Here is a 14353-nt window from a genome sequence, read left to right on the forward strand (position 1 = left end):
TTATATCTTGAAATTCTAAATATTAAACCTCACCTACAGCAAAGAATGAGAAGACATGCCAGTAAGTTCTTCTAAAAAGAAGAGCACTAATATAAATGACGTGACATTTTTTTAAATTCCTGACCCAAAGTTACCTTTCTGAGAGCCTGTTTGAGCCGATTGGAACACTGTGTATTAAGTAGGGTCATCTTTTCAATGACAATCGGAGTTTTCTCCAACATAAGAAAAGATCTGGCTTTATTTTTCTACAAATTTTTGCAAATAAAGTCAGTTTTAAGATCCTCTTATAAACAGAGAAATTTAAAATAATCCACTTGGGATGGATAAACTACATTACTACAAAACATTTTCATATTTCCACAATGTAGTAATATGCCAAGGACTACACAAAACATAGAAATTATCCTACTATTTTGCTTTGGATAGCCCTGAACATCTAAGAAATGGTAATGCCCTGTTCTCAGGGTAGACTTTATTGTCAGTCTTCCTCATGTCATACCAGACCCTTCTGATTCATAACCAAGGTACTCTCTTAATGTCAAGAAGTATTGCCCAAGAAGTAAATGGTACATATTTATATACATAATATATACTCTCAAACTCAGTATATGTACTAGGCTGTTCTTGCATTGCTGTAAATACCCAAGACTAGGTAATTTATAAGAAAAGAGGTTTAACTGGCTCATGGTTCTGCAGGCTGTACAGGAAGCATAATGGCATCTGCTTCTGGGGAGGCCTGAGGCAGCTTCCAGTCATGGTGGTAAGTGAAGGGAGCACAGGTGTCTCATAAGGCAGAGTGGGAGCAAAGGGGGCACACTGTACACTTTGAAATTACCAGATCTCACAAGAATTCACTATCATGAGAAGAGCACAAACGAGATGGTGCTAAACCATTCATGAGAAATCCATCCTCATAATTCAAACATTTCCCACTAGGCCCCACCTTCAACAATGGGATTAGAGTTCAACATGAGATTTGGGTGGGGAGAAATATACAAGCTATATCGATCTTATGTTCTTCAGTGACTATTCCCCCTGCTCTTAATATGCCAATCTAAAAAGTTAACAAGAACTTTTTAATAATATATGTGATTCATACACATACACATATGTACAATTTTACATCTTACTATTCATTTCTCTATTTCATAATGATTTATTTGCTTTGAGCCCTGAGACTGTTTTATATTAGTTAGGGTTCTCCAGAGAAATCGAACTAATAGAAAAAAATATATATATATAAACACACATAATTCAGGTTATGTGTGTGTGTGTGTGTGTGTATGTGTGTTATATAAATAGATTCATATCCTTTTGGTGTAACTCCAGGTCCAAGGGAGAAGCTCTGAGAACAAGGGTGGGAGGGATGCACTATTGGAGTCCGAAGGCCTGAGAATAAGGATCTCCAATGTCAAAGGGTAGGAGAAGATGAATGTCCCAGCTCAAAAAAGTAGAGCAAATTTGCCCTTCCTCCTCCTTTTTGTTCTATTTAGAACCTCAAGAGATTGAATGATGCCAGTAAAGTGAGAGTGATCTTTTTGACAGTCTACTGATTCAAATACTAGTCTCTTCCAGAAACACCCTCACAGACACACCCCAGAAATCCAGAAATGTTCTACCAGCTATCTAAGCATCCCTTAGCTCAGTCAATGACATGTTTGAAAAACATTTTATTCCAAAATCGAAAACATAAAAGGACATATATAGGTAAAAAATGCATTCTATATGTGGACACAGTGGCTCACACTTGTAATCCCAGCATTTTGGGAGGCTGAGGTGGGAGGATTGCTTGATCCCCAGAGTTTGAGGTTATAGTGAGCTGTTATCAGCCTAGGTGACAGAGTGAGACCTCGTCTCATTAAAAAGAAATACAAGCGTTGCTTAAAACTGTAGTACATAGTATGTAAGATAATTAACTTTTTTTCTAAATTTATGTTTGAAGAATTTACACATATTTCATTTATGATTTTTTTTTTGAGACAGGGTCTCACTCTGTTGCCCCGACTGGAGGGCAGTTGCACGATCTCAGCTCACTTCAACCTCTGCCTCCTGGGCTCAATTGATTCTCCTGCCTCAGCCTCCCAAGTAGCTGAGATTACAGGAGTGTGCCACCATGCCCGGCTTTTTTGTATTTTTAGTAGGAACAGGCTTTCACCTTGTTGGCCAGGCTGGTCTTGAACTCCTGACCTCAAGTGATCCACCTGTCTCCGCCTTTCAAAGTCTTGGGATTACAGGCATAAGCCACCATGCCCAGATCATTTGTTCTTTTTGAGATTTGATAGTCATAGGGGAAGAAATTAACTTGGAGAACTAGCTTATTAATCTATACCAAAATAATTACTTTGTGGTGTATTGTTCAATGAGCTTTGATTAATGCGGAGTCATGTAAGCCCATATTCACCCAACATCACAATCAACAAATTTTATTATCCTCCCAATTCCTTCAGGCTGCCCTTTGTAGCCACTTTCCCCATTGCTAACTCCTGATAACCAATGATCTCTTCTTCATTGATATAGTTTTGGCTGTTGCAGAATGTGATGTAGATAGAATCACACAGTATGTAACCTTATGAGTCCAAACTCTTTGATTGAATGTAATGTACTTGAGATTCATTCCTGTTGTGAGTTATAAATAATGTATTCTTTTATGTGGCTGAATAGTATTCTATTGTATGAATGAATGTACCATCATCTGTTTATCAATCTGGCAGCTAAAGAACCTTTGGGCTGTTTGAAGTTTGTTATGATTGTGCTATAAAGCTACTATAAACATTTACGTATGGTTTTCCTGGTGTGATTCTTTTTTTTTTTTGCTCTTGGACCAATATCTGGGAGTAGGATTGCTGAGTCATATAATAAGGATGTATTTAATTTATAAGAGTGTAAAACTGTTTTCAAAAGTGACTGTAGTATCTTGCATTCCCACCAGCAATGTATGAGAGCACCAGTAGCCATGCATCATCACTAGAATTTGGTATTCTTTGGTGTTTTTATTTCCATTGTAAGAGGTATGTAGTGATATCTCATTGTGTTTTTGAGCTGCATTTCCTTAATGACAAATGTTAAACTCCTTTTCACGTGCTTATTAGCCATTCATGCATTTTCTTTGGTAAAATGTCTGCTCAAATTGTTCCCAGTTTTTAATTGGGTTTTAAGTTTTCTTATTATTAATTTTGGGAGTCACTTACATATTCTCAACACATGTCCTCTACTAGCTACTTAATTCAGAAATATTTTCTTCCAATCTGGCTTAAAAATTAATGTATTTTTAAAGTTCTTAAAACTCTTCAAAGAGCAGAGTTTTTTAATTGTGATGAAATCCAATTTATTCATTTTATGAATCATTCCATTGATTTTGAATGAGTTTGCTCATTAGAGCTCAAATTTTTGTCTTGCCCAAGGTCATAAAGATTATATATTGAGATGTATTTTTAAAATTTGTAGAGTTGAATGATGTGGGGTTTATGGACACCAACCTCCACACATCAAAAATCTGTGTATAACATTTGATTCCCCCAAACCTTAACTGTCAATAGCCTTTGGTTGACCAGAAGACTTAATGATAACATAAACAGTTGATTAGCACATATTTTGTATGCTATATGTATTATATATTTTGTATTCTTATAATAAAGTGAGCTAGAGAAAAGACAATGCCATTAAGAATATCATAAGACACTTCGGGAGGCCGAGGTGGGTGGATCACGAGGTCAGGAGATCGACACAATCCTGGCTAACATGGTGAAACCCCATCTCTACTAAAAATACAAAAAATTAGCTGGGCATGGTGGCGGGTGCCTGTAGTCCCAGCTACTCGGGAGGCTGGGGCAGGAGAATGGCATGAACCCGGGAGGCAGAGCTTGCAGTGAGCTGAGATAGCGCCACTGCACTCCGGCCTGGGTGAAAGAGCAAGACTCTGTCTCAAAAAAAATAAAAATAAAAATTAAAATTAAAAAAAATGTATCATAAGAAAGAGAAAATATACTATTCATTAAGTGGAAGTGGATCATCATAAAGGTCTTTGTCCTCATCGTCTTCATGTTGAGTATGTTGAGGAGGAGGATAAGGAAGAGGAGAAGTTGGTCTTGCTGTATCACAGGTGGCAGAGGCCAAAGAACTGGGGGGGGTAGAAGGGGGGGCAAGAGAGGCAGGCATACTCAGTATAATTTTATGGAACTACACTGTAATTTCTAATTGACTTGTTTTTTTAAAATTTCTCTAAAAATATGTAGTTTTCAATATCATATAAGAAATAAAAAGTAGTGCTGAGTAATTCAAACCTATCTTCTGGATTATCTGATATGAATTTGTTTTCTGGCACTGCTTCTTCTATGTCTTCTTCCTCATCCTCTGGCACTGGTTCTGAAGTGCTCATCTTCACCAAATCATCTTCTGTTAATTCCTCTGGTATGGTTATCTATTAGCTCCAAGATTCATGTATGACAACCCTTTGTCGCCTCTCCACCCACCATCATTTTTCCCACATCCACAATCTCTTACATGATTCTTTGATTGGCTCTGTTGCATATCCTGTTAAGTAATGTACAACATCTGGGTACAGTTTTCTCCAGGAGGAATTTATTGTTTTGGGCTTAATGGGCTTTTACAACTTTTTCCATAAAGATGATGGCATCTTGACTGGTGTAATTCTTCACAATTTTCATGATATTCTGTCAGGATTCTGTTCCATAGCATTGACAATCATTTCCATAAAATACTGTGTGTAATGAGCCTTAAAGGTCCTTATGACCTCCTGATCTAGAGGCTGAATTAGATAACGTTGTGTTTGGGGGCAAGTAGAACAGTTGACGTCTTTGGTGTTGAACTCATGACACTCTGGGTGTCCGGGGGCGTTGTTCATTATCAATTTATTGGTATTTTTGCCAAATAAGAACTTAAAAGGCAGTCCCCTACTGGCAAGGCACATCCTGACTTCAGGGACAAAGCATCGATGTAACCCATCCAGAAGAAGTGTTCCTGTTGCCCAGTGTTTATTTTCTCCCTTCAAGGCTTGGGGGTTAGCAGCTATATATATAAGATAAGGACAATCCTGGTCATGAACCTGACTGCATTTGCACAAAACAGTACAGTTAGCCTGTCCTTTCCTGCCTGAAGTCCTGGTCTCACTCCTCTTCCTTGCTAATAAATGTCCTTTGTGGCATTTTTTTTCCCCATAGAACAGAGCATTATCTTTCATCTGCATTGAAAACCTGCTCAGGCAGACATCCTTTCTCCTCAATGATTTTCTTAATGGCATCTGGAAACTCCCTGCTGCCTCTTGGTCATTAGTAGCTTCTTCTGCTTTTATTTTGACATTTTAAAAGCCAAACCTCTTTCTAAAATTATCAAACCACCCTTCACTGGCATTCAATTCTACAGCTTGAGATCCTTCATCTTCCTTTTGTTTTAAGTAGTCATATAATGACTTCACTTTCTCTTGAACCATATTAGAGTTTATAGGTATGCCTTATAACAATCCTGCACCCACATAAAAGCTATATTTTCAATACAAGATAAAATGTATTTCACAAAAAGTGTTATGTTTTCATACCTGCTGGCATAGCTGCAGCGATGGTTTCTCAAACTTCCTTTTTTAAAATTAAATTTAAATTTTTTAAACAATCGTTTTTACACTGGATTCACTTACCTTGAAATGGTGGACAACAGCAGCTGTTGACCTCAATCTATGGTACATATCAAGCAATTCAGCTTTTTCTTGTAATATTACAACTTTCCTCTGCTTCTTGGGAGCACTTTTAGCATCACTAGTGACACTCTGTATAGGTCCCATGGTGTTATTCAAGGTTTACGATATTGCAGTAAACATGAAAAATACACAAGAACCACAACAGATCACTTTTTAGTGTGATACACAGTTTATTAGAGAGACAAACTGCTCATGTGGAGATGACTAGCATCACACAGCATTTTAAGTGGATACTCGCAACACTAGAGCTTACTGTGATAGCAAAAGGAGGTAGCTATAAAATTATTACAGTAGTATGGTATGTGCTGTAATTTTATCCAGTTATAGTTGAATACTGCATTTTTATGTTTACATTTCTCTCAACAGCAAATAGTGCCATATATGGTCTGTGCTTGTGTAAATTTTGATACATTTTAACTTTTTATCGTGGAGTTGAAAATATTTTATGGTAAATAAAATAGGCTAGTACCTACATCTATTTTATGCATTGATAACATACCTTTTATATCACTTTTTTTATATTTCTGGGCTACATGGTGAGTTTTCTCAAATTATTGCAAATCTTGAAAACAAATTTCAATATATTTATTAAAAAATATCCACATATTAGGGGACCAGCACAGTTCAAACCAGTATTATTCAAGGGCTAAGTGTACTTTATATTTAGATGTCTGCCATGCTGTTTATTTTTGCTTGATGTGAGGTATTTATTCCCATTTTTACTCTGTATGCTGGCTGCACAGTTCTAGGACTCCACCTGCCCTCACATCATAGCCAGAAGATAAAAGAGGAAACAAGAATTCAGGAAATTCCCCATGATACCAGTTGGTTTTCGAGATTTTACTCCCTTCCCATTGGGCTTACTTCAGTTTTTAAGTGGCTGTTTTCTGTATTCTCTCTAGAGTTTTTGGTGACCATTGGTGAGACAGAAAGGCTGTACCATAGATTGAGGTCAACAGCTGCAGTTGTCCACCGTTTCAAGGTAAGTGAATCCAGTGTAAAAACGATTGTTTAAAAAAATTAAATTTAATTTTAAAAAAGGAAGTTTGTGAAACCATCGCTGCAGCTACGCCAGCAGGTATGAAAACATAACACTTTTTGTGAAATACATTTTATCTTGTATTGAAAATATAATTCCTTTATCTTGGGTGTCAACAGAAGTCAGATTTTTACCACTGTATATTAGTTTTTACCCAACCCAGAATTTCATATAAATGGGACTATACAGGAGGTACTCCTCTGTGTTTTTTTTCTCTCATGTTTTTGAGATTCACCCATGTTCTTGCATGTAACAGTGTTTTGTTCCTTTATACTGCTGAGTAATTCCATTGTGTGAATGTATCACAGTTTGCATATCCATTCTCTCTCTCTCTCTCTTTTTTAAAGAAATTAATGTTTATTCCCATATTGCTTAAGAGCCGGTGCAAGAACAGCTTAAGACCATTCAGTGGTTGCTCCTACCTATTCAGTGGCCCAAGCAGTGGGAGCCACACGTCAGTTTTCTGTGGCAGGCTGAGCACTCCAGGCTTCAGAAGGAAACTGCTGAATAGGCACAGAGGGCACCTGCATGCCTTCATATCAGTCTGCAACTTCAGGCTGAGTAGCGGTGAACTCAGGAGATGGAGAAGCCCATTCACCCTGAAATTCCTCCTTGGTCAGAGCCTTTTCAGCAGCAGCCTGCTCTTCTTTTTCTGTCTCTTCAGGATCTCTGTAGAAGAAGTGATCAGGCATCCCCTCCCACAGGTGTTCACAGGAAATGGTGCCACACATGTGCAGAAGTTCCCAGGCCAGCACCCACCACATCAAACCCACTGAGTGAGCTCCCTTCTTGCATGGGATGGCAATGTCCACATAGCACAGCGGAGAATCTGTGTTACATGGAGCAATGGTATGTAAGTTAACATAAGATGCCTCTGTGAGAGGCAGTGGTCAGCCCTGGAATCAGTAACCAAAAGATGCCGTGGCTCCTGGAAGGCTGCCTGGATCTGGTTAGTGAAGATTCCAGGAGTGAAGCGGCCAGCAATTGGAGTGGCTCCAGTGGCAGCAGCAAACTTCAGCATGGCCCTCTGGCCAGTATTCTTGGAGGATATGACGTGGACATCAGCAGGGTTTTCAATGGCAACAATGGCACAAGCTGCCAACAGAAGCTTCTCCCAGGCCCTCTTCAGATTTATGATGTAGACGCCATCCCATTTCTTTTTTATAAATGTACTGTTTCATTTGGAAGTCAAGGTTGGTGCCACCTAAGTGGGTTCCTGCTGCAAGGAACTTAAGGACATCTTCCTCCTCCATTTGCAGGATATCAAGGGCTCTGTACACGGTAAAAGGGTAAAAATTTCCCTTTAAGTTACAACAGGAATCTAGAACAATGCCATATGGACCCCTTTCTGGGTAGCACAAAAAAGCCCATTCTCTAGCTGATAGATATTTAGGTTGTTTCCAGGATTTGGCTATTATGAACAAAACTGCTATGAACATCCATGCATAAGTCTTTTTGTGAACACAGGCTTTCATTTATCTTGGGTAAATGACCAGGAGTGGAATTTTAGATCACTTAGAAAGTATGTGTTTCACTTTTAAGGCACTGTCAGACTGTGTTACTAAGTTGATGTATCATTTTATAAATCTACCAGAAATATGTGAGCAGATCAGTTTCTTAAAATCTTTGCCAATCCTTGATATTGTCAATAATATAAGTTTAAAAAGGGGAACAATAAAAGTACTAGACAAAAATGTAGAACATATTTTGTAAAAACAGAATAAGAGAAATTGTTTCTAATAGTTGAAAGCTTAATGTCATAAAGAAAGCTTGATTCCATAGAGGATGTGGAGAAATAGGAACACTTTTACACTGTTGGTGGGACTGTAAACTAGTTCAACCATTGTGGAAGTCAGTGTGGCGATTCCTCAGGGATCTAGAACTAGAAATACCATTTGACCCAGCCATCCCATTACTGGGTATATACCCAAAGGACTATAAATCATGCTGCTATAAAGACACGTGCACACGTATGTTTATTGCGGCACTATTCACAATAGCAAAGACTTGGAATCAACCAAATGTCCAACAACGATAGACTGGATTAAGAAAATGTGGCACATATACACCATGGAATACTATGCAGCCATAAAAAATGATGAGTTCATGTCCTTTGTAGGGACATGGATGAAACTGGAAAACATCATTCTCAGTAAACTATCGCAAGGACAAAAAACCAAACACCACATGTTCTCACTCATAGGTGGGAATTGAACAATAAGAACTCATGGACACAGGAAGGGGAACATCACACTCCGGGGACTGTTGTGGGGTGGGGGAAGGGGGGAGGGACAGCATTAGGAGATATACCTAATGCCAAATGACGAGTTAATGGGTGCAGCAAAACAACATGGCACATGGATACATATGTAACAAACCTGCACATTGTGCACATGTACCCTAAAACCTAAAGTATAATAATAAAAAATAAAAAAAAGAAAGCTTGACTCCATAAAACATAAAATAATTACATGATAATAATAATGTCAAATGAGAAGAGAAAAAAATGGCTAAAATATTTGTCAGACATACTAAATATATTAATGTCCTTATTTTTTAAAGAGCTCTTATAAATTAATATGTAAAATACATCGATCCAGCAAAGTGAAGAGCAGGCAGTTAATAACAGAAATATATTTTAAAGGTGTATAAAGTTGTCCAATTTCAGTCAAAATTTTTGAAACATGAATTAAAACAATATATGTCACACTTTTAACAAATAAAAAAGAAATGATTTTTGGCTATGTACTGTGTTGGCAAGAGTTTTGGGAGAAAGAGCTTCTCATACACTGTTATTGGCTATATTAATTTGTATTTTCCCATTGGACCACAGTTTACTGTATACACAGTGCTTTGGGAAGCACTCTCTTAAATGGGTTTTTCTTCTGCTCTCACACTACCACAATAATAATCAACACAGAAGAAGACTTCTCTGACCAAAAGTGAGGGGTTTTTAACCATACAACAAGCAGTGGACACCAGCTGGGTGTCCTCCTATTCAGTACCAACACTATCTACCCAGAGATAGTGTCAGATCCCACAGGTTAATACTCAATACCAAAAGATCATCCTCTCTTTCCCTGAAGTCGCAATTCCAGGCCTCTGGAACTTCTGACCAATTGGCTTCAAGTTGGTGCTCCCACGATCCCATCTTTGAGATTTATCTATTTGTTAGAGCAGCTCACAGAACACAGGGAATCATATTTACTGGCTTACTATCAAGCATATTTTACAGGATACAAATAAACAGCCAGATGAAGAGTTACATGGGGTGAGGTCTGGGAGGATTTCTAAGTGCAGCAGCTTCTGTCGCTGTAGAGTTGGGGTGCACCAACCTCCTGGCATGTGAAAGAGTTTTTCACCTTCCTGTCATGCTCAATGTGTTCAGCTCTCCAGAAGCTCCTGGAACTCCATCCTTTGGGCCTTTTATGGAGACTTCATTGGTTGTTGATGATTAAAACATGGACAACCGTGTCAAAATGTGATTGGACAAGAAGGATGTGGTCTAAACTCAGCAAGCCTTGTCCATTCAGATCCTTCTTGATCTCTCTGTGCAGCATTCCTTCCTCTGGAGTAGGGGGCAGGACCCTCTCTAGAATGAGGGTTTTATGACCTATAATTGGATTACAGTCCTATCTCGGGCAGGTAAAAGGAGGACAGAAGTTCAGAGAGAAAGCTTTTATTTCCTCAGGCTTGCTTCTGAGCCCTAAAGTTCTCCAACATTATAACCAAGACTGTGACAATTATTATGGAAGTTATGAACTAGGAACCATGGATGGAAATGAATCATGATGTCACACACAGGCATTAGGATTTAATGTTGAATGTTTATAAAGTGTATTTTACATATATTGCCTAAATTTATTCTACCAACACCACGAGAATTAGTTATTTTATATTCTCATTTTAAAAATAAAAAGCCTAGAGTTTAGAGAGATGGCTTATCCAGTCAGGTCATATAACTAGTAAGTGGCATAGCTTGGCATAGAGCCCTTAACTTTGAATTTCAAGTTCAGTTACATTTTCATTAATCAGAGTTGACTTACCTTGAAACACATGTGTTTTGTACATCAATGCATGTCACTATTTCATGCAATGAATGTAAAGATGCTACATTTTATTACCTAGATAATGTGCTAGTTTTGTCCTATTTCTAAGTTTGTAGAATTGCTGTAGAAATATTGAGAACATTCTTTTTTTTTTCTTACTAAAATCTTGAAGAGATGCTTTTATTTTTATTTTTGTTTGTTTTCAGGACATGTTTTAAAATCTATCATTTGGAAAATTTGGGTTAATTATCTTTGTTTTAGTGTTTTAAAGAACAGGCTCAGTGAAAAAGCTTTATTAACATGATAAATGATAAGTTTAAATAAATGAAAAAAGAAAGTGTGGTTTTGAAATAATTTATCTGGCATTGCACCAGCTTTTGAGAGAGTTAATTATTACAAGTTGCTGAACATTACTGCAATTTTCACATGGAAATATTTGCCTCTATTTCCTTGTGTTATTGAAGACATATTATGAAAGCCATCATATCAGCAGCTTGCAATTTGGAACTCATTTGATTTAACTGATAAGAATCTTTTTCATTTCACAAAACATAACTTCACTCAGAAGTATAAAACTGTTCTGCTGTATTAAACAGTGAATAATATCAGGATAACAATGTTAATTGGCTTTTGGACTGGGAGTACTTGAATGAACTCTCTTCTCCATCATTTTTCCATTAGATTTTGCTTGAATTACTCAAAAAACCAAGGTATTTATCCTGATTTGTAACACAATATAACACTTCGCTGATAAGTGTTTTAACATTTTTAGAAATTCTCTGCACTGTAAACAGACAGACAAAAGCAACAACAACAACAACAAAAAACAAAACACTAAAGCTACTCTAAAATGCGTGTTGAGCTGGATGGCCATTAAACATTTGTTCAATATTCAACGATAATCTTCATGTCAAATAGATCAGATAGGGCATTAGGTTATATTATGATAAAAGAACACAGATGAGTTTGGGAGCTAATCCTATTAAGATTTGAATACTGACTGCTTTTGCAGTCTCCCCTCTTGTGGCAGGATTGGGTACTGGTTAATGATGTGAATTCTGCACTAAAGTCACCTTCTTTGGCCACCTTCTAGCTGTGTGATTTAGTGAAGACTAACTTGCTTTCTGTACTTCAATTTTCTCATCTGTAGAATAAAAGTAACCACCTGCACACATAGAGAGTTCTAAGAATTAAATGGGATAACCAAGAGAGTGCCTAGTCCAGTGTGTGGAACATAACAAATATTAAATAAGCATTCATTTTCTTTTTTCCCACTCCTTTACTTCTCCTTTGCCTTCCCTCCAGCTATGAAAGTTTTCAGCTCGGAGGGGCTTGTTGTGGACCATACACTGTGCCTAGACTCCCTCTCAGGAAGACACCTGTTGCCCCTGCTATGGGTGTGCATTGGTAGAGAGCCTTCAGCTGCCAGCCCCTCCAGCGATTGCCTTGGATGCTGCCAACTGCTTTAATAAAAGTCAGACCCGTTCCCAGGGCAGTCCAATTCTAAATGACAGACCACACCTTGTATACAGAGGCTGGGCCATCTCTGCCCACATCCTTGTCACTCTGAAGGGTCATTCTAGATCCAGAGCTTCTCTGTGGGGTCTCTGAGGCACACTCTATGTGTGCAGGTGGTTACTTTTATTCTACAGATGAGAAAATTGAAGTCCAGAGAAGCAAGCTAGTCTTCACTAAATCACACAGCTAGAAGGTGGCCAAAGAAAGGTGGCTTTAGTGCAGAATTCACATCATTAACCAGTACCCAATCCGCCACAAGAGGGGAGACTGCAAAAGCAGTCAGTATTAAAACCTTTTTAGCTCCCAAACTCATCTGTGTTTTTATAATAAGTTTATCATAAGTTTTTTTTTAACCTAAATTCATAAGGCCTGCATCACAACTCAATGTCTTGCTCTGTTCAATGTTGCTTTCTTCTCTCTGTTCTACAGAGATTGATCCAAAGGATACTTTGATAAACATCTTCCAGTTAAACTCCAACTCAGAGTTTGTTCTGCAGAGAACTCAAGCTGCAAACCAGCTCCTCTCTGCTTTTTAAAAGACTTTGAGGAACATTTGATTCAAAGCACAGCCAAGGGCACCCACTTTACTCCCTCATGTCACTTCCTCCACCTGTTTCACACCACTGCCAGTAATCTCTCAGCCTAGGTGAGAAAAGATCCAGCAACTAATGTAGAACACTCACTCCTGATTAAAAAAAAAAAATCCTTAGTTTGAGTAATAATGATTTCTCTCAGGCTGAAAAGCTTCATTTCAAGCTGGCTGGACTGTTAATTCTATAGGTAAGACCTAAAAAGATTGTGAAACATTGATATGAAAATCAAATTTACCTCAGTGTTATATTCTATACAGAACTAGGCTCAGATTTTTTAACAGCATAGTCTTATTTGGACAAAACAAAACATTCAATACCAGCGTTCTGCCATCAATCGTTTCCACTGCTATTACCAACGAAAGCAACAATGGTAATAATAGTACCTAAAATTTCAAATACCTTATTACAGTTAAAAAATCCAACATGCAATAATGAAATAATAAGGTTAAGAGTATTACTTAGTTACTATATATAAAGAAAATGAGGCCCAAACTGCTTAACAGTTCATGAAAGTTCACATAACTAATTGGTGGAATTGAGGCTGAATTCAGACTTCTGGCATTAGACTTGATGGTTTTTCTCCTACACTGTGATTAAACCCCGTATCACTTACAAAAATCAAGTCTGAACTAGTTTACAGTCCCACCAACAGTGTAAAAGTGTTCCTATTTCTCCACATCCTGTCCAGCACCTGTTGTTTCCTGATTTTTTAATGATGGCCATTCTAATTGGTGTGAGATGGTATCTCACTGTGGTTTTGATTTGCATTTCTCTGATGGCCAGTGATGATGAGCATTTCTTCATGTGTTTTCTGGCTGCATAAATGTCTTCTTTTGAGAAGTGTCTGTTCATGTCCTCTGCCCACTTTTTGATGGGGTTGTTTTTTTCTTGTAAATTTGTTTGAGTTCATTGTAGATTCTGGATATTAGCCCTTTGTCAGATGAGTAGGTTGCAAAAATTTTCTCCCATTCTGTAGGTTGCCTGTTCATTCTGATGATAGTTTCTTTTGCTGTGCAGAAGCTCTTTAGTTTAATGAGATCCCATTTGTCGATTTTGGCTTTTGTTGCCATTGCTTTTGGTGTTTTAGACATGAAGTCCTTGCCCACGCCTATGTCCTGAATGGTATTGCCTAAGTTTTCTTGTAGGATTTTAATGGTTTTAGGTCTAACATTTAAGTCTTTAATCCATCTTGAATTAATTTTTGTATAAGGTGTAAGGAAGGGATCCAGTTGCAGCTTTCTACATATGGCTAGCCAGTTTTCCCAGCACCATTTATTAAATAGGGAATCCTTTCCCCATTTCTTGTTTTGTCAAAGATCAGATAGTTGTAGCTATGCGGCATCATTTCTGAGGGCTCTGTTCTGTTCCATTGATCTATGTCTCTGTTGTGGTACCATTACCATGCTGTTTTGGTTACTGTAGCCTTGTAGTATAGTTTAAAGTCAGG

At 37.8% G+C, this 14353-nt stretch overlaps 1 pseudogene; it reads right to left on the reverse strand.

Annotated features, from left to right (window-relative positions):
- Nucleotides 1–7285: 7285 nt before the first annotated feature.
- On the reverse strand, nucleotides 7286–10817 carry LOC100583199 (annotated as a pseudogene).
- Between the last annotated feature and the right edge of the window lie 3536 nt (nucleotides 10818–14353).

This window comes from Nomascus leucogenys, chromosome 22a (assembly GCF_006542625.1).
Source record: "Nomascus leucogenys isolate Asia chromosome 22a, Asia_NLE_v1, whole genome shotgun sequence".
NCBI classification, from domain to species: domain Eukaryota; kingdom Metazoa; phylum Chordata; class Mammalia; order Primates; family Hylobatidae; genus Nomascus; species Nomascus leucogenys.